At 37.4% G+C, this 20,236-nt stretch overlaps 1 protein-coding gene across 3 annotated transcripts in view; it reads left to right on the forward strand.

Moving 5' to 3' along the window:
- The window catches only part of CCSER1 (coiled-coil serine rich protein 1), a 722,557-nt gene that overhangs the window by 182,597 nt on the left and 519,724 nt on the right, over positions 1-20,236 (forward strand). The gene's annotated exons all lie outside the window — the stretch shown is intronic.

The raw sequence follows: 20,236 nt of genomic DNA on the forward strand, positions 1-20,236 counted from the left end.
GGCCTCCTTGGGCACCTGGGCACACTGCTGGCTCATGTTCATCTTGCCACCAGGCAGCACCCCCAGGGCCTTTCCCACCAGGCAGCTTTCCAGCCACTCTCCCCAGCCTGTAGTGTTGTGTGGGGTTGTTGTGACCCAAGGGCAGGACCCGGCACTTCTCCCTGGTGAACTTCTTACAGTTGGCCTCAGCCCATTGCTCCAGCCTGTCCAGATCACCCCTGAGTCCTTCCCTGCCATCTGGCTCACTGACCAGCTGTGTCAGGCAGTTCTCTTCCACACAGTCCAGGAACCTCCTAGACTGTTTCCTATCTGCTGTGTTGTGTTTCCAGTGGACAATCCGGTTGGTTGAAGTCCCCCACGAGAATAGAACTAGTGATTTTGAGACTTCTCCCAGCCGCTTCTAGAATGTTTCATCTGCCTCTTCATCCTGGATGGGCGGTCTGTAACAGATTCCTACCAGGATATCTTCCTTGTTGACCTTCCCCTGATTCTTGCCCATAAGAAAACAGCACTTCAGCTGTGCTACTGATCTCAGCTCCTACCCTGGCCTGCCACCCCCAGGATCATCCCTTAATGAGCTTGATTGGATTCCCTTCCCCCTTCAAATCTAGTATAAAGCTCTGTCAATGAGCCCTGCTAACTCCTGACCGAGGATCCTTTTCCCACTTCAAGACAGGTCGACCCATCTGTTGCCAGCAGGCCTCTTGCCATGTAAACTGACCCATGATCAAAAAAAATTGAAATTAAGCCTTTGACATGAGCCCAGGGCCAGGTGTTGATCTGGGATCTTCTAATTACACACCCCATTGTTCCCTGCAGCTAACGAGATTGATAAAGTTATGCTTAATGAAACAAAGGTGGTTTTATTTTGAAAAAGCAAACATTTTTTTAATAAATATTTTCTGATTGATTTTTTTAAATCTTTAATCTTTATACTTTCAAGGAGAGCATATTAAAATATGTAATTCTAGCTATGACTATGCAAAGAATTAATCAATACCCAAAACATAATCAGGGTAACAAACAAGAAATTAACTCTTTGTTTAAAAGGCACTACTAAGCTGTTACATTTGATTAAAAACTCAGTTTTGATTATTCTGATTCCCTGTCCCTCTGCAATAAAGTGGAGAAAAAACAAACTGTAGCCCGTGGCCAAAACAATTCCATGGTCTCCTTGTACATCCTGTATTGCTTTTTGCACATATTGGGAGAATCAGTTATTTTGCTGTACTCATGTCTTCTCTGAAATGGCAAACATTTCAGAAAATAGGAAAAATATAATATTTACACTTCTTTAATTGTCTGCTATTCCCCAACCCTAAGTACCTGAAACTCTTACCTGGCATTGCCTCTTGAGTAGGCTGCTGAAATTGTATCCTCTTTCTCCTTGCTTTGAAGAAAAGCAATAACCCAGACTCGGATGTTTCTATTTTTTTCTCTGTGTCTGGCCACTGTGGAAGTGAGAATGATTTCGTGTAAACAATTATAAATAATAGTTGTGCAAAGGAAATATAATTGCACTGCAAAGTGAATATGGAAGAAAGTTTGTATGTGGTTGTAAAATGGGAAGAGCATCATTGTTCCTTCTAAGTCACAGCAACCAGCAAGTTACAAGAAAGATTGACAGGCAAACAATCTGCATAAGTATTTTAAATATCTTAGGCAGCTCTTTGCATCCAAAGAATTAAGATGTTTTCCACAGCTTCATTTGATCTTTAGTTGCAGATGTTGAATAAACTGTTTTTTTGAGAGCCTCTAAGTAATTGTAATCACAGTACTCAACTACAAAATATTGAAAATATTAAGTCCTGTCTTTTCCTGTGTGGTGGTGAATAATGCAGGAGGCAGAGGAATGATGGTCATTGTCCTATGGAGGAAAGGTGTTATGTAGATTTTATCTATAGCTCTGCCAAGAAAGCTCCAATCCTTTGCAAATAAGGTCATGGTTTGGAAAGCTTCCTCTTCCCTCTTGAGAAGAGATTTGCTTTCTAGTGGACAGTTGACCATAAGTATTTCAGTCATTATGCTTAAAGCATTACTGATGTGACTGAACAATATTTCATAAAAAGAGGCAAGGATGGTATGTTAAGCAAGGTACTTAATGAGGTCACTTTGAATCAGAGCATGACAGATCAAGAACACTATGGCATTTCCAAGCTGAAATAATTGTTGTAATTTCAAAATACAGGACTAGTGCGTTGTATCATGGTGTAGTTAATCTTTACTAATACAAGAAAATGAAAGAAATAGAAACCTGTAGGGGTAATACATCTTTGCTGAAAAGTGATGTGTCTGAGCTCCAAATGGTGAAAATTCATCTAGAACTTTTGGAGTCAAAATAGTTATTGTAATTGACATTGGCAGAGAGCATGACCAAAGCTGACTTAAAGCACTGGACTGTACAAACTAAGGACAATGCAGTTACAGCCATCTGGAATACAAATTTCCACTGCTTCAGCAGCAAGCAATGGACAGCATAACTGCATCAACAGCTACAATTTTTTAACTATACCTGAAGTCATTATAAGGAAGATATTGTCACCAAATCACAGTCGCCTTTAGAAAATGGCTCTGGTTTAGCCTGAAGCAAGAATAAAAGATCACTTTGTTCCATTCACATCCCTAAACTTACATACCTTTATGATGCCATAACGTCATTCTGGTTGTGGCCATCACTTTAGTAAGAATGTCCTTTAGAGTAAGATTACCCATTATGTATCAGACCTGAGACAGGGTTTTTATTACTAAATTAAATTGAAATCTGCGCATTCCCCTGCATCCTTTTCTATGTTCTCTGTGAATCATCATGTTTTCCTCTGGACACTTCAGCAGTAGTGGAAGCTTTAGTCATCTGACTTGCTCATCCTTCATGTCCAGAAATTTCCCCAAAAGAAATACATCAAGATAAGTAATCTTGCAGTGTTAAATTAGAGCTTGTGTTTGAAAAGTTGCCAGTTGTCACCCAGATAGATTCATAAAGACAGGTGCTTAAGATACACTTGGTCCAAGAGCGGAAATTTTATCCTGTGTGTGCTGTAGCGTCTAGAAGTTTCTGCATTACTGAGAAGTATGAGTCAGACCACCAGTATCAACTAAATCCCAAAGTGGCAGCCTAACACTCAGCAACCAAGAACTCTTGGCTAATGGCCTTGAGTAATCATTGCAAAATATTCTTGGCATATACATTGTAATTAGAGCAATGAACCATAAGGCACAGTTATGACTAGATAGGACGTTTGTTTGAATTTGAATTTTGTGCTGAGACTTTTATTATGTGATGAAATGGGAATGATTACATGATACACCAAGCCTCCTTAACCTCTGGAGGAAATCTAAAAGGAGATGTAGTTTAGGTAAGTAAAATCCTGCCTGGTTCCCTAAAAAGAAAATAGTTACTGTAGGCAATGCAGGCAGAGATGGTTGATAGGGTCGAGGAAACTGAGCCACTGGAACAGGCTTAGGCAATTGAACATCAGTTATTTTATCTGGAGATCCACATCTGAAGAGTTGCTGTTCTAAACTGTAGCATTAGTCACTTACAGGGTTTGTTATTCTAATAAAATTATGTTTTTTTCCATTATCCTACGTGGCAGCTGCCGAAGCCCTGTAAAGCACACCCATTGCCTGCTGGAACGACTGTAGAAAGCCACTCATACAGAATGTCCTCCTGAGCCAGGGTTACAGTTGGGCATGTGGAAAATGACTCACTTGTTTACCTGGGATTAAAAAAAAAAAGTTCCCTGTGGAAAACAGACTTCATCTTTGTCTAGCCTGAATTTATGTCCAACGTAGCCACTCAGATAAGCACAACTGCTCCCTCAACCTCATGTACTAAAGAGAGATCTAATGATCTAATGTTTTTATTTAGCAGGTCCTTTGTTCAAGGGGCTGGAAGAACTTGGTTTTGGGACAGCACAATGAAACCTCAGAACAAATGCTGTGGTCTTACTTTCTGGTCTTTTTTCATCATTTCAAAAAAGCCATTTTTACGATAGTCTCGTGTTAAGTTAGTTCATATGCATTTATGTTGTATAGCGATTGTTAAATTTGTATTTCAGTAATATATTCTTGTAGCATACTGCAGCAATTGGGAAGACAATGTTAAACCCCAGTGTTAACCTTGATGCCTGGTTTTGCCTAATGAGAATTTACAGTTGCTGTGAGACTTCACTGAAGGAACATGCTTTTAAAGCACAGAACTCGGAGCTTTGGGAGAAAGCCCATTTAAATCAGATGGGGAGAAAGAGAGAAGTGCCACTGCTGCCCGTTTATTCCTTCAGCACTGCCCATTTATTCCTTCAGCACTGCCCATTTATTCCTTCAGCACTGCCCATTTATTCCTTTTTCGTGTATGCTAGTGTGTTCAAAATCTTGAAAGGATACAGAAGTTATATTTTGTAAAGGCGGGGCAAAAATATCTGTTAGACTTGACTTCTTTGACTCAAGCTTGCTCAAAATTAAGTGGAAGTGCTTAGTCTTAGGTGACCGCTCCAGAAACAGAATTATACTTTCTGGTATGTAAAAGCATTGGCTGTGGCTAAACTGTAATTAACGCTCTGTTTGAGCCACAGCCAGTGGTTGTATTCTGTCATCTCACAAGAAAATTAAGGCACATTTGGGTCTGTACTTTTGTGCAGCAGAAACATCAGTCAGAGGTAGTGTTGTCTAAATGCGGAAGAGGAGGTGGGGAGTGATGGTGGTAGGGGAGAAGGGACCAGGGGATAATTTGTTTTGTAATTTAGAAATCTGTGGTGTTTGTATTAAAGTACAACCTCAGTTCCTACAAATTAGATTTCAAAGCATAATTGCAGCTCAAATATAGAAATTAATCAACTATGTTATTACATGTGAACAATTTAAGCATCATAAAATGGAAAACAAATATGAAGGAAAAATGCTGGTACATGTAATGCTCGGATTGCAAAGTACTTAATTTGGTTAGACAAATGCATTGTAGATTAAAACTAGAAAAAACAGATCAAGTACATAGCACAGATGTATTTGTTTCACTGTCACAGTAATTTAATAATATCTCTGAACAGCAAATATCTCTGAATAACAAAGAACAGCATTTCTTGGTAATTTCTTGCTGTCGCTGGAAGGTAGAGGAAAGGAAAGATGTCAGGGAAAACTAGGTATATTTGCATTTATGATTGTATGGTATTGAACTATGTCATGCTGTTTTATAGCTCATTGTTCGCTTCCATTGAAAACATTATCAGGCATTCTTTTGAATCTGATCAGTGAAAAACAACAGTGTTGTGATGGTGCTGTTACTGGTTTTATTTAGAGGTTTTCTAAACCATATATTTTGCAGAACATTCCTAAAAAACATCATCCTGTGCAGTGGCTGTATTAGACTTAATTTTGTTAGAAAACATACTATTCAGAGTCATATCGTGACTTAAATAGGATACTGGTGGAGCAAACAAAGTTTAATCAGCATACTGCTTAAAATACAGAAAGTGCTTCATCATGCTTCAGGTTGAGATTTACCTGCATCCTAGAGGGAATGAATTATGTGGAAAAAAACCCCATACCTGCATGCTATGCTTCACATACCATCAATGAGAATTTCACTTTTTATTTTGTAAAACTAAATGGGGAGAGATGCTCCAGAAGTATCTAAATATTAGTATTTCTAACAACAATATTTGCTCTGTTTTGCAAATTAAGAAAACTATATTAGAGAAAGGACAGAAGTAATTTTAACAACAATTTCCTTGCACCCACCTCCAGCTCCAGTTCATTTTGTTCTTATTTATTTTTCCCTGGAGGTAATCAAGATACAGAGGCAATATCCCTCTTACTGTTGTATGTACATTTCCAATGTACTCATGAACAGCCCGAGGAGCAGAGATTTTAGTAACCAATAAAAATCTATGTTTACATTGAGTATTGAATACATTGTGATTTACTTGCATGGATTTACTGATAGTAGAGACGAAAGGCTACAGCTAAAAATATGAAGTGTTACTATTGCTCTTTGTTTTTCTCCTTTTCCCCCTCCTGGCTTTTTCCAGTCAATACAGGGGCTGTGTCAGCCACCATATGGGAAATATATATATGACACCTACAGCGTAAAAAGAAAACAATCTGGGAAATGGCAAAGGTAGGAAGCAGAGGAGATGAAAGTGAGAGGACACTGCATCAACACATTAGGACCCATGCAGCATTGGTGTAGTTGGATTGAGACATAAATTTGCAATTAAATTGCAACAAAGTTAAGCTGTAAAGATAAAATATTGTGCCAAGCAACAGTGAGTTTGAAATAGCAGAGTGCTGCAAAAGATATCCATACAGTTAGGAGGCGAGTACTAATGAAAGTTCTTCCTGAGCAGGGTTAAGCTCTGTTATGCAAAGGAGATCGACTGGCCAAGCTGCTTTTTATCAGTAGTAGCAGCAGTAGCCGCCATGTAAAAAGTTCGGTGATGTTTGTGGAGGGAGAATATTTTTTTGGGATTCTTTTCCTGTGCTATACCTGTGTTTCATGTGCTTCCTGTACAGTTAATTTACTAGGTCTTTGTGGATATGGTAAGAATTTACTCCAATTGTTTTGATTACAAATTGTTTTGCTTTTGGTATTTAATTCTCTCTTTATCATTACACAGTGGAGTAGTATGTAGCTTTTGTTGCACATGAAAAATATATGCTGTCGCTACATTGATTAAATATGTAAAAGCATGTATTGCAAATATATCCACCTATTAATAATCCAGGTAGAGCTTCCATCGCAGCACCCACAACATCAGCACGCGTACAGCTAATGTGTCCAAAAAAGAGAAGCAGGGAAAGAAAAGAGGCCAGTGCTTGCGTTACGACTGTGAGGGGGCTTTTTCAGGAGCACGTACACACATACGGAAGTATGACATAGGCTACAACCTGCAGCCCTCTCCCTTTTTTGCTCCAGGATCAGCTGGTGTATATATTCAGCGAATCTCCCAGATCCCAGGAGGATTCCTGTGACAAGCAAGAAAAGTAGGAGGAAGGAATTGTGAGTAAGAGATTACTAGGAGTGAGATACTGGAAAAAATCAAGGGAAGCACGGGCAGAGGAAAAAGAAGGGTAGCTTTGAGCTAAACTTTCCCATTTTTTATTCAGTCGTGCTTATAACCTATACTCTTGGTAAAACTTTATCTGTCTATCCTTTTGTTTGTTTATACAGAAAGCCTATAGGGTATTCACCCAAGAGTATGGTAATGTTCATCTAACTGCTGTACTGACCTATTCCTCCATCCCCAGTCCTTTACTTAAAATTTTTAATATTGATTTTTTCAGGAGTATTCCAGTCCCAGTTCAAATTATCTTTTTATTATGTCCTTTTGTATATTATACATCTTTATATACAATTTTTGTATGTGCTCAGGTTACTGCTTTAGAAGATACTGAATTGAAAAGGGCTTATTTCTCCTGGTAATAGCAGGTGGAGAGGCGACAGACCTCAAATCAGAACCACAAAACAACTTGGAATAAATGGTATGAGAGCCAAATATGAAAGGCATTCTTCTGTTTTAAAATACACTTCTTTTAGTTTTGGTTGCATCAATGTAAATGTCTCGTGCACACAGTTTAAAGGCAGAACAGGAGAAGCAGAAGTCCTTTTTGACAGATGACCTAAATGGTTAGGTGATGCCAAGTTAATTTGTGCTACAATAGCCCCCTATTAATGGGACTGTGTTTTGAACCTTATTTTTGTAATCCTGTTTTAATCTAATGTTTTAATCTTATTTTTCTATTCCTTACTTGGACCTGAATAAATAGAACTGATTGATATTTTTGACTGAAAATATCTAAATGTTCTAAATAAACATTTTCAGAGATATGGTCTAGAATAATGTTGCTATATTGATTATTTCTTGTCAATTCTGACAAAGTGTGTTGCAGCACACTGAAATGCGCCATGTACCTCCACAGGTAAATAAAAACCTCCCTGTTTTCTTGTCCAAGGAACAGTGTCCTCTGTTTGGGGTAACTAATGGAAGAGGTAGAAAACAGCATTTATAGGACAGTGAGAAAGCACAAGTGTTCAAGGAGTAGGATTACCATGTTGGTTTCTAAATCCTGTGAGTCACGAAGCTGAGCCTAGTTCAGAAAGGAGTCATACCCTCATTCAGGTAGGGAGTTTTGATACGGGCTCTAGCAAGGTTTGTTTATCCTTGTAGTTACAGTTGAAATGACTAAAATTCGCCTGGTCAAAATAATAATTCGTGCTTCCAGCTTTGTGCTATCTACATAATTACTCCTGAATTATTTTTTTTAATGTAATACAACATAATGAACTAGACTAAATGCTTTAAATTTTGAATTATTGAAAAGGAACTTATAATGAGTGCCTGATAGACTTCAGGGAATCCATAATTTAGATGGCAACAGAACACACTGACTCCGGCTGCAATAATAGATTATACTTGAAAAGGCAACAATTAAATACATATAATAGAATGGTTTTGGTTACTATGGAAACAGTTACAGAAGGAGTTTTCAGTATTACAAACCACTGTGTGTATACAAGAGAAATTATGTTCTTCTGAGTCAAAAGATGCTATGAAAGCTTTCCAAGGAAAAGACTAAATAATACAAAATATTCAAAGCGAAAGCTTTTAAATATCTCTTTCCAATATGTTGGTGTTTTTGTGTTCCCTCTTCCTGCTTTCTCCCCGTTTTTCTGCCACTAAATTTTGGAGTTTAAGAATTTGAGCTCCGTAGCAAAAAGCACTTTGCGAAGAGGATTAGTGAATGAAAGAGCAATGTTGGATGAGTTACTTGATTTCTGGGGCCATTCATGAGAGATCTAATCCTATCTCATAAATTTTACTTCAGTCAGGGCATCTGTACTATAGCCTCACGCTTTCTTCCATGTATTTTTCTCTTTATTCTCTTAACTTAGAAATAGTGAATGCACAAGCTAGAGGAGGAGGAAGTAAGGAAAATTACCAGTTCTGTATTTCACTAAAGCTTAAGTGCTTTCAAATAGGACTGCACAGTCACTTTATGTATGTTACACTTAATACTATTGCTAAGCCAGGTGTTAACTTTCTTTTTTCTTTCGTTTTTAGGTCTAAACATTATCATCTCTACCTCAGGTTTAGCATTTATTAAAAGAATGTCAGGTGGGGGAGTACTTACAGCATCAAATCTGCAGTAGAGCGAATATTAAATAAAAACATTTAAAGCTTCTTTTATACTTCATCTAAACCAGAGTATTTATGTATCTGTTGAAGAAGCTTTAAAAGCTTAGTCATCAGGAATGCTCAGTCCTGTACTGAAACTGGCACAATCCGCAAGAGTTGGGAACATCTGAAATTTGGTCCCTTGGAGTAAAGAAAACTGTAGCTGAAATCAATTAGCACGCTTACTTTCAAAGTGTGGCAATGAATCTGAAAAGGAGTAGGTTCTTTGATTTCTTCTAAAAGAAATAAATTGTCTGGGAAATACATTATCAATGATTATCGAAATATATATTAAACAATACTGTGTTATTTCTGTGTATCTCTTTCGAACTCCAGATGCGACGTCTTGATATTGAACTGCAACCCAGCAGCTACGTAAACTCTGCTAATTATGTCCTCTAATTTTCTGTGCTTACTTGTAAAGTGGGAGTGCCTATCTTTTAATGCAGAGTACCATAGAGCTTGTTTCTTTTTAGTGCTGTACATCGGGAAACACATGTTTAGGGACACAAAAGACATGTACTTAAAAAGTCTCAACCCTTGTTTTGAATGTACCATTTAGGAGGTTGGTGTGCAGCATTTTTCAGTTGTATATGAAGTAAAAGAAAGACTCTGCACTGTTGTGGAAAATGCTTCTGTATTGTTATTGAGAGACTAGGGACCAACTGGGTGTGTGTAATCACAAGTGATGGGAGAGTCTCTAGATTTAAACTCAGTGTTGGTTGCTTGATTGTTTGCTTTGTTGCATACACACTGCCTGTGTGTGCAGTTCCTGTTCTCTTACAAGTCACCTTTAAAAAGTGAGGGAGTGCTGTATATCTTGCAGCCACAGTGTTATAAATGGAAATTTCCTCAATTCTGCATTTTGGGGGAAGCAAACATCACGCTCTACAATTGCTTTCACTTTCACCCACATTAATTTGTTTAGATCATTTAATAATCAAAAATTTCTCAATCTAAGTCCAAATTGCTGTCAAGAAAGAAAGAAAAGAGAACTACTAGGGTGAAGTAGTGCTGGGGGTGGTTGAGCTCAATGGCTGCCTCAGCTTCCCAAATATTATTGACCTTGATATCCCACTCCATGAAGGAGGAGGGTTCAGGGACTCTGAAGCTAGGAAGCTGTGTTACAGATGGTTTTGTGCTGATCCCTGTTAGCAGTCCTTAGTGAAATTCCCACTGAACGCTGCTGCAGAGGCCATATGCTCCAAACGTATAGTTGCCGTGATTATTATGCGCTGCTTCATCGCCATCCTGAGCCTGTCCAAAGCGGTATTGAAAAGCTGATGAAATTCTCTTTAATGGGAATTGAGACAAATCTGTTGTGCTGCCTGTGGACAAATCGTCAGCTGAAATGAGTTTAGGGCTCAGCATTATCATCATCAAGGAAATCCTTCCTTGATTGAACCCTGTTTCCCATCGGTTAGCTTGGTGGTGTTGCTGGCGGTCAGGGAGCAGGGCAGTGAGCAGGGCACCGCTCTGCCTGGCCGTGCCATGGTCTGGGAGGAGCGGGTGCTGCTGTGCTTCCTCTGGCAGGAGAACGCCTGCTGTAGCACTGATAGAAAGCAAGGGCTGTTTTTCTTTGCTTGTTGACAGCTGCTTCAAAGGCGACCTCAGAACATGTCAAAAAAAAGTAATAAAAGATGAGAAGTCCAGCTTTAGACAAGGAAAGATTGCTTTCCTCGCTTGGGCTGGAGAAAGCTAACTGAAGCTTAGCCATTGCGAACGCTTCATAAATGGGGTTGAGGGTACCCCAGTGATTGTAGGTAGTCAATATATCATACAATTATTAGTTTCTTTTCAATGAAGTAAAAGCGGTCTTGTATCCATTATTCCAGCAGGTGGCATTAGCCTGATTTGCCATTTTTACCTGTTATCTTAAATGACCTTTGCAAAGTAAAGGACAAAACAGATCTTTCCGAAAGCTTGCTTTTATGTACTGTTTCTGTTAGCACTGGCTAAGGAGGAAGCATACTCCTATGGAAAGTATGGTAGAGTCATTCTTATGGAACCAGCTAATTAATTTGGGGGTTTTGTATTTTTTCTTAGAAATAGGTATTCATGATTATCATGCATGTGCTTGTGTGATAGTCAGAGTTGCTTTTCTATGCTGCAGTTTGCTTGAAGTTAGCCTGACTTAAGTGAAGGAAGCCGTTTTCCTGAATTCTAAACTAATTTTCCTTAGACTGAATACTTCCTATAATACTTTCCAAATATATCCTTCTTATTATATATAACAAAATAAAGTCAGTAGTAAATAGTCAGAACTAAGAGCAGAGATTATAAATGAGTTTAATATATCACACTTCCCTGTGATTACCTTCAAACCAGTGAAGGCTGCCAAAATTTCAAATCTGTTAAAAGAATATATATATATACATATATATATATACACGTATATATGTATGTATGTAAGCAATGCATCTTTAGGGGTCTTTAACTGACCGTACATGAGGTTTGTAAGGTTCAGTTTTGTTGCCTACATCTTCTTTACACCAGGATAAAACCAGAATGATGACCCTGGCTTAGGGAACTCCTGATAATGCGGAAATAATTTTATCTACTCATTTGTTGCATTTTCATTGGGGAGAATGGGGAGAAACACTTCACGTGAAATGGGATTCTGTGCCATCCACTTTGGATTCCCATGTGCCTTGCCAATAAATCTGGCTGTCCAAGGCAGTTCCATTGTTTATCCTCAGAAGCATCTTGTCTCGTAACAGTGAAACTGCAGAGATATTTTTTGAAGAGTTAATATTAGGCAGTCATGCCTGTGTCAGTGGTTCAATACAATGCCATGACAAGAAACATAAAATAACTGCTGAGCAACGATTCTTGGACCCTAGAAACAACAGTTAACTTAATATTTTCTTGTTTGCTTATTAGTGTTACTGAAAAAATGAGTATTTTAGTTCGAATGGAATGCTACCTAAATTGATTGGAGTATGTCTGCATATCACTGTTGGCATAAGTAGATAGTTACATACTGCCAACTAGCTACCTGGAAATGATGGCAGATTAATTATTTTTAGCAAATTATTTTTGGTTGACACAGTTATCAGTGTTTGAGATGTTTTTTATCAAGTATGATCTAGATATTTTTCTCTTTTATGTTGCAGCCCTCTTTCTATAGATTCTTCATTCTTCCTTTTTTCATCCTTTCATTGGGAAAGAACTTGATGGTTTAGATCTATTATACTGATTAATGTATCATGTAAATGTTCTTCATTGTTGATGGTGAACAGAAGAACACAGGATCATCTTTGTTCAGTTGTGATTTTGTTACAAGAGGGATTAGCTGTAGACTATTTTGATAGATCTGTTATGTTTTGTGAAGCATCTAATCTTGGATCTGTGCCTGCTTACATTAGGACATTCTTTTTTAAGAGGGTGTATGCATTTTGTGATCAGGACTGCTGCTGAAAAATTCACTTCAGCCCTGTCTATCCTATGAATGCTGATGAGCAAAAAAGCAGGTTTGCTGTTTTGCCATTTACTCCTCAGGTTTTTGGGGGACGTGAATCCCATTGTATATTGATGACACAGGGATAAAGTTGTTCATTCAAGCGCACCTATGAAAAATTCATGACTGTTCTAAAGATCTGTCACCTTGCATACATATTGGTGGCTGTATGAGCACATTGCATCACATGCTGGTCAAAGGCTGTATTTATTAAAATTTAGTTCACAATGGTTTTATCCATCTGCCAAAGCAAAAATGATGAAAAAACTTGGGTCAGCCAGAATTTGTAGGGAAACTTTGATTGAAGATCATCCCTATCCTGAGGTTGCTATTTCCTCCAGATAGTGATGAATTAAGGTAGTTAAAAGTAGAAACTTTAAACCATTCGTTATATAGCTAGGTAAGTGTAAAATGTGGCAGCTGTTATAGTGTCTTCAGAAGACTAATTACAATCTCCCTTCCCATTTTTTATATTAATGCAAATACAGTGGTGAAGCAGTTGAAAGTTGAGATTTGCTTTGTGGAGTTTAATTTCCTGACATTAAAAGGTCTCTATATTCTATGATAAAAATTCCAGATACGGCATTCTACTGAGTGTTTTTGCCCAGAAATTTGTACTGCCTGAGACTAATGCTGCTGCTGTGACTTCCAAAAGCTAGTAGAGAACATGTGTCCTTATACATATGTGTGCTTGTAAAATGGGGGCCCTTTAACATGTATAAATAATACCTTTTGAAAATCAAGTAGCCATTGATTTTTTACCCCCATCTTGGAAATGGTGGTTGTTTGGGGTTTTGGGGATTTTTTTGGGGGGGTGAGGGGCTAAAATACCATGACTATGTGCATTAGAATATTACAAAGTCAACAAAGTTCATGGGAGCCAGTTGGATTCATACAGCTCAAATGAATACAGCTGCAAAGAGAAAAAAATACATCTAGAAGAAGATTGAAAAATTTTCTTCTGTATTACTTCTGTGTCTGAAAGTCACAGATTTTGATGTATTGAGTTTTGCAGAAAATGTAACTTACCACAAATGCACTTTTATCTGAAGTCTGAAAATGTCATAATAAAGTTAATGTATTTTAAAAATTCAACTGGAGTGCTGTGAAGATCTGCATACTTATTCAAATTTAAGCAAATGACTGGTCCATTGAAATTTAAGCCTGTGCATAAGTCCTTGTGGCAAGCTTGTGCTGTTTAATCCAGTGTTCTTTCATTCACTAAAGCAAACTGGGATAATATGTCTGTGAAATGTAAATATAAGTACTTTTGCATGGCAATATTTAAAGAAATTTAGGAAAATAACTACTGAAAACTGAAAGAAAAACCAGAAATTTCAGTTAAAAGCATTCTTATTTCCAACAGAACTATTTTTCAATAGTTTCAATGGTTTCAATAGTTTCAAAAATTTTCAACTATCTAATGGGAAGATACAAAGGACACAGCTGTAATTCAGACAGGTGAAGGTTGTGTCCTTGTAAAGAATGGACTGTTTTCATTTTGAATAATTTAATCTCTTCCTTTTGAAGGTTGTAGAGTGAAAAAAATCTCCTGTAACGTTTTAACCATTAAAAAGAAATTTGGTGATATCTTACCTTTTCTGTCCTTCATTACATACACATTTAAAATTAACTTTGGATATTAATTATATTTATAAATCCATTTGCTACCCATAGTGATTTCACTAGGGAAAACTGAAATCTTTCAGTGTAATGGAGTTTTAACTAAGTATTAGTTATTAGATATTTAAGATCTTCTTCCGGATGGGGATGCTTAATCTGGATCACAACCACTTCCAATGGATAAAGATTCCAAATCACATTTTGAAACAGTGAAGAATTTATTCGCAGTGTTCTAGTTGCATCAGGTAGTAGCTGTACACCTTGTAGAGAAGCTTCCCCTGGCAAGTGTCACCTTCTGCAGGCTCCAAACCTTGTTCATTGTACTTTGACACTGCATTGACACCTTCCAACAGCGAGGAAGGTATAACCTGCAGTCTTCAAGTCTACCAGATCATTTAGGGAAAGATTTCTACATACTTGCACAGTTTTTTCAAACTGGTAATTGCATATTGTCAGCAGTGTTCTGAGTTTGCGCAGCATCTACTTTCACCCTAGTTATTCTCAGCTATGGATGATGAAAGGTAAGGTTCATGCTGTCCTTATTCCACCATCTCCCTCCTCCCAGCCCCACCTTGCAATGAGGATGCAATCACCCATTTACTTACTTCAGCATCACTTGGGAGCAGAAACCTAAAGCAGACAACTGAGGGAGAGGAGTGAATGTCTGAAGCAAGGGAATGAAGCAGAAACTTGCTAAAGCATAACCTCTATCAACAGAGTAAGAGGGGTTTTCTAACAGCAAATCTGCTTCAGATCTACTTAATCCCTAGCCAAGTACTATGCAGCTGATACATAGCTTTGAGTTTCAAGGACGTACTTTGGTAAGGACATGGTAACCGATGTGGTTTAAGTCGATTAAGATGTTTGCAGGCTACAAGGTGTAGTACAAGTTGTTTTTACAGTATTTACTGTTCTCAAACATTTCTTTTCATGGATTTTCAGGTGCTGAAAAATTATGTAGAAAATGTAGCGTGCTACAGTAGAGGTTACTAAGAAATGGGATTTTTGTAAGAAGCCATCCCTGTCAAAAGTAGCACTCTTGAATCACAAAAGAGAATAGCCAAGAGTCCACTGCTCTTCACATCTTTTCTTTAAATTTCTGTATTTCTTTATACTTTCTACATTTCTTGTATTTTCCTGTGACAATCACTAAAACAAATCTCAACTCATTAGGGATAACCATTAAAATAATTCTCAACTATGACCAAATCTCAATAATCCTTAGAATACATCTCAGCTCATTAGGAATTTTGGTATACAAGCTGAAAATGGAGGATGAGGACATTTTTTAAAAGAAAAATCAGTGGCAGCGGACTCCATATCTAGCTGCTGAATTTCTTATCTGTGCTTATCTCCTTATCTACCTACTGAGATCTGGATTAAACATATTTGTTGGTCCTGCATGAACTGAGCATACCACAGCTGTCCACAACAGGGTTCCCTGAGCTGATTTTTTTGTGCTGAGTCGAGTCAAGTGTTGAGTCAAGTCACTTTTTGAGGCCAAAATCTTTAGCATATGGATGCATTTCCAAACAGTGGAAACTGAAAAGTTGCATGTGTATTTGCTGTTATAGTGGAAAAGTATTTACTTTTCCTATTAAAAAAAAAAAAAAAAAAAGATACTAATACTGACAATGTAGGGGTACATCTTTTATGAAATTGAATTCTTCGCTTTTAAAAATCCGATTCCATTGAAATTGTAAAGTGTCTTTTAGTCACTCTAGATCAAAATGTTCTCTGAGATACAGGGTTCATATTCACCACACCTTAAATTCACCTCTATCAAATCCAGACTTGAACTGTTGGTCATTGTTTTGTTCTTGAAATAAAAAGAAATTGGCTAGTAAGAGTAAAAATCAGTGGCTCAGCTGAATGAGTTACCCGTGCATACCTGCGGGCAGAGTATGAACCATTTATGTTTAATTAACTGTAGTGGTCTGAGTGCAAAACAGATCTAATCTCTGTTTATTACAATGCAGGAATGAGCAAATCTAGTTAAGCAACAGAATAAAAGTACTGTGGGGATCTAAGAAGCCAGAGGTATTGTCAGATGTCTCACACTAGAGCTTCATCTACACCAGGAATAAATTGTATAGCTGATTTTAATTAATGATGAGTTGTATGTTCTGGTACCAATGAATTTCTGAAATTAATAGAAAACTGTTGTGGGAAAGAATGGCTCCATACAAAAAGCATCAGCCAAAGCAAAATGCCTCTGTATTAACTCAGTTTTTGAGATAAGAATTTAAAACTATGCTAGGTAATGATAAGGTTTTAAAAGCTTAATATTTTCCTTTAATATCTATTTGTGACGAGACTTTCTTGGGAACTCACTGATTGTATATATAATTTATAAAAGCATGACTTCTGCGCTGTTTTTCTAAAGGGCGCATCAGGGAACATAATGCCATCTTTTTCTTCTAAATTATATTCATACTTTTAACACAAATAATGTAGTCTTTTTCATGTGATTCAAGGCTGATTTTTTTTTTTCAGAAGAAGATTCATATTTTATGCTGAAATCTCATAATCTGCATTTGGCATATTCGAAGAACATAACCTGAGGGAGTGTTTATTCCTACTGAGCTGGGGGGACGCAGACACTAATGTGTACCCTTAAAGTCAGGGGTAATTTTTCTAGGTTTTCTCTAAGGGATCTTCTGTGGCATCCTCTTAGGTAGATAATACAAGACTGAAGTTCTTATTGGTCAAAGCTATTTTGGATTTATTTAAGTTGCTAAGAAACCACATTCTGTGGCTTAAAATTTCCTATCCTTCATCTGTATGCAGTGTGCTTGACAATATACGGGCAAAACCAAAAAGCAATCCTGACAGAGATGGTTTGTTACGAGGCCAGAGACACTCCCCTGACTCCCCCGACACCCCACACCCCCCTGCCTTATTTGCTAGGTCATTAGTCACTTAATTTGCTGAACTCCCTGGTGTATTTGATTTACTCAAGTAACTGCAGAAAAATCTTTGTAATAAAGTTCTCGGATTTTTCAGGGATGGGATATGGCAGCTTTATTTCCTCAACCTTCTCTGGAATGTATTTCACTTTAGTCTGTACTTGCACTTCTAAAATACTAGTGGTAGAGGAGCTGTATCTATTACATTTTTCTTTGCCGTGTTTTGTGATGCATAGGGGTTTTTTTCTTACTAATTTGACTAATTTACTACTTTTTCTTCTGTATAGGTTCATTTGTGACAACCTAGCCAATCTCTAGTTGATGTCCAATGTGCTTGGCAGTAATTGCACAAGTAGAATTCCCTAAAATGTTGCTGCACAAGGAAATACAAATGTATAATTTCGTTTACAAAATTGAAATGTGGTTGGGAGCAAAAAAGGATACCAGAATATTGATTGTATATATTGTTTTTATTTAATACTTTGCTTACTTAAAATTGGGGGTTTGTTTGGTTGGTTTTTGTAACTCATTTTCATTGCCAAGCTAGAAATGGATTTATTTTTTGGGTTTGGATGGTTTATTTGTTAGTTTTGGTTTTGGTTGTTTTTTTTTTTAGTTCAGAAATCATGAGGTGGTAGCTGAAACAAAATGATTGTGTTCAGGTATTTTTTCAGCTTGTTCCAGTGAACTCATGCTGTTTGAAGCCCAACAGTTTTCTCACTGTTGTGAGCATTTTATTATAAACACATTAAAAAAAAAAAAAAAAAAAAAGACTTGCTTGGATTATATTACTATGCAAGAAAAGAGTTGCGTTAAAATGTTCCCTTTGAAAGATTTTAGTATTGTTAGTATGCAGTAGTGTGCGAGATCTAAGGAGCAGAGAAGTAATTTGCCAACATAGCAAAATATAAAAACCTCATTAGTTTTGCATAGGATTTTTAGATGGTATATGACACCTATAAAAATGTTATATTGGAAAAAAATGCTTTCAGATGCTTTTTAGTGCCCCCTGTCCAGCCAATGGGAGTTGGTTCTTATGATGCAGTGCCTTTAGCTTGCTTACCAGCTTGCATGAGGATACTCTGCATTTGCTGTAGGGCTGCTCAGTCCATCAGAGGAATTTTGAGTGAAGAGTTTTGTGGAAATCCAACACTTCCTTTCCAATGATCCTGAAATGATCAGCTGTATAACCTAACATAGCTCCAGAAAAAAAATCTTGTCCTTTCTCCAGAATTACTTGTTTTTTTCTGAGCAGGGCAATATATGTTTAGCATGTTCAAAGCCAAAGTGATGATAAATAAGGTAAGCACAAGGAATCTCTGGAAAACTTTATGTTTTGTTCTGATTTGTGACTAACATCTAAAATAAAATTAATATTTCCAAGTTTTTATATCTTGAATGTAGAAGTTTGTGTGTGTATAATGAGAAGATACATCATGTGAAGAACAGCTTCTGCCTTTTTAGATGCCGGGCATGCATCTGCCTACAGATAAAACTCCTTGGTGTAGATTCAGCTTTTGTTCAAATACATGCAATGCAGTGGAAACTGTTAAAGATTCACTTGAGTGACTGAGAATCAAAATTGGCCTCTTTTTTTCCCCCCTATGAAAATAATGTAAAGAATAATCTCCTGTGCAGTAGTCATAATTTCATGTAAAAACATAAGCTCATGTGGATATATTTGACCTTAGGGAATATCAACAAAGATTAACATCAGAGAAGATAAACCATTATTTCTTTCACTCTCAAATCTGTAATTGGGCAAGAAGCTTCATTTTGTTATTGAAACATCTTATTGCTCTTAAATTTGTATCTGTATCATATATTATACTGCATTCTTGTGTTGCCTCAGTATTTCTGCAAAGTTCTATAAATGAAAAATTATGGTATTGCCAGGCAACTTAATATTACTTTAATGAACTGTAGTGCACATTGCCATGTGCAATTGATAGTACTTGCTATAGTCAAGCAAAAATGAATGAAAAGCCCCAAGCTCTGTCATAACATTATATCACTGAGTCCTCGATATCCACTTTGAACGTGGCTGTTTTCAAGCTGTCTTCTCGCTGCAAGTGCATAGCTGGATCTTTACCTCCAGATAGTAAAAGCTTACTGAAGGTGAGACTTAGCTTGTTTTCATATTGACTGGTTTTTCATACCTCTTGTGATTACATGGGCTGCAGTTCCTGGTCACAGACCTTGTTTGAAGTTACACCAGTCATAGATGTAAGCTATGTGCTTTTACCTTTATGGCTCTCCTAAATCACAGTTTTTGCCACCAGATCACATTGCCCATCACAGGTGTAGTTTATGTACTCTTCTTCTTTGTGTCTCTGCCTACACACATTCATAGTAACTGTAACTGTAGCTGCCACCCACCAATTTTTCACATGTAAAACTCAGGTCTGGATGCCTGGTGCTAGAAACCCATATACTTCAGTGCCCATTAGTCCAGTTTCATGTCTCAGCCCTGCCTCTTATCTCCTTCTCATCTGGCCAGGGCATATCACTAGAATTCAAGATTGCGCGAAATTTATTTACCAATATGTATTTCATGAATACGTAGATTTTATGAATACAGATCACACATTGAGTAAGAAAATTTATGTGTCTGTAAAGAGTGTAACGCTACTTGTGCATCTGTCCAGAATTTCTCAGCTGACATCTTGTCCTTTGAAGGCATCACATGTTTTAGAAAGTCAAATTTCTTTAGCTGAACCGATGTTGTTACAGCAGTGTTACGTTCTCTGTGTTGATATTGGTCTGTCTGTTAGTTTTGGTGTAGGTTTTCTCAGAAGGGAATGGGGTAAACTTTGCTCGTACAGGTCATCTTCACATCACTGAGCATAAAAGGCATTACAGTGCTTGTCTGGAGTGTGGGGTGCAAGTGAAACACACACGCAACCTGTGATTTTGTCCTGGTAGAACAGCCTCGTGACAGCAGCAGCCTTTCCAGAGCTTCTGCCACGGTGGGTATGTGAAGACGACTGATGCTTTGAAGATGCACCAGCTGTTGTTAAGTTTGCAGTGAGGACCCCAGTGGTTAAAAAGATTGAGACTGTAGAATTTTTGGC

This window comes from Falco rusticolus, chromosome 1 (genome assembly GCF_015220075.1).
Source record: "Falco rusticolus isolate bFalRus1 chromosome 1, bFalRus1.pri, whole genome shotgun sequence".
Taxonomy (NCBI): domain Eukaryota; kingdom Metazoa; phylum Chordata; class Aves; order Falconiformes; family Falconidae; genus Falco; species Falco rusticolus.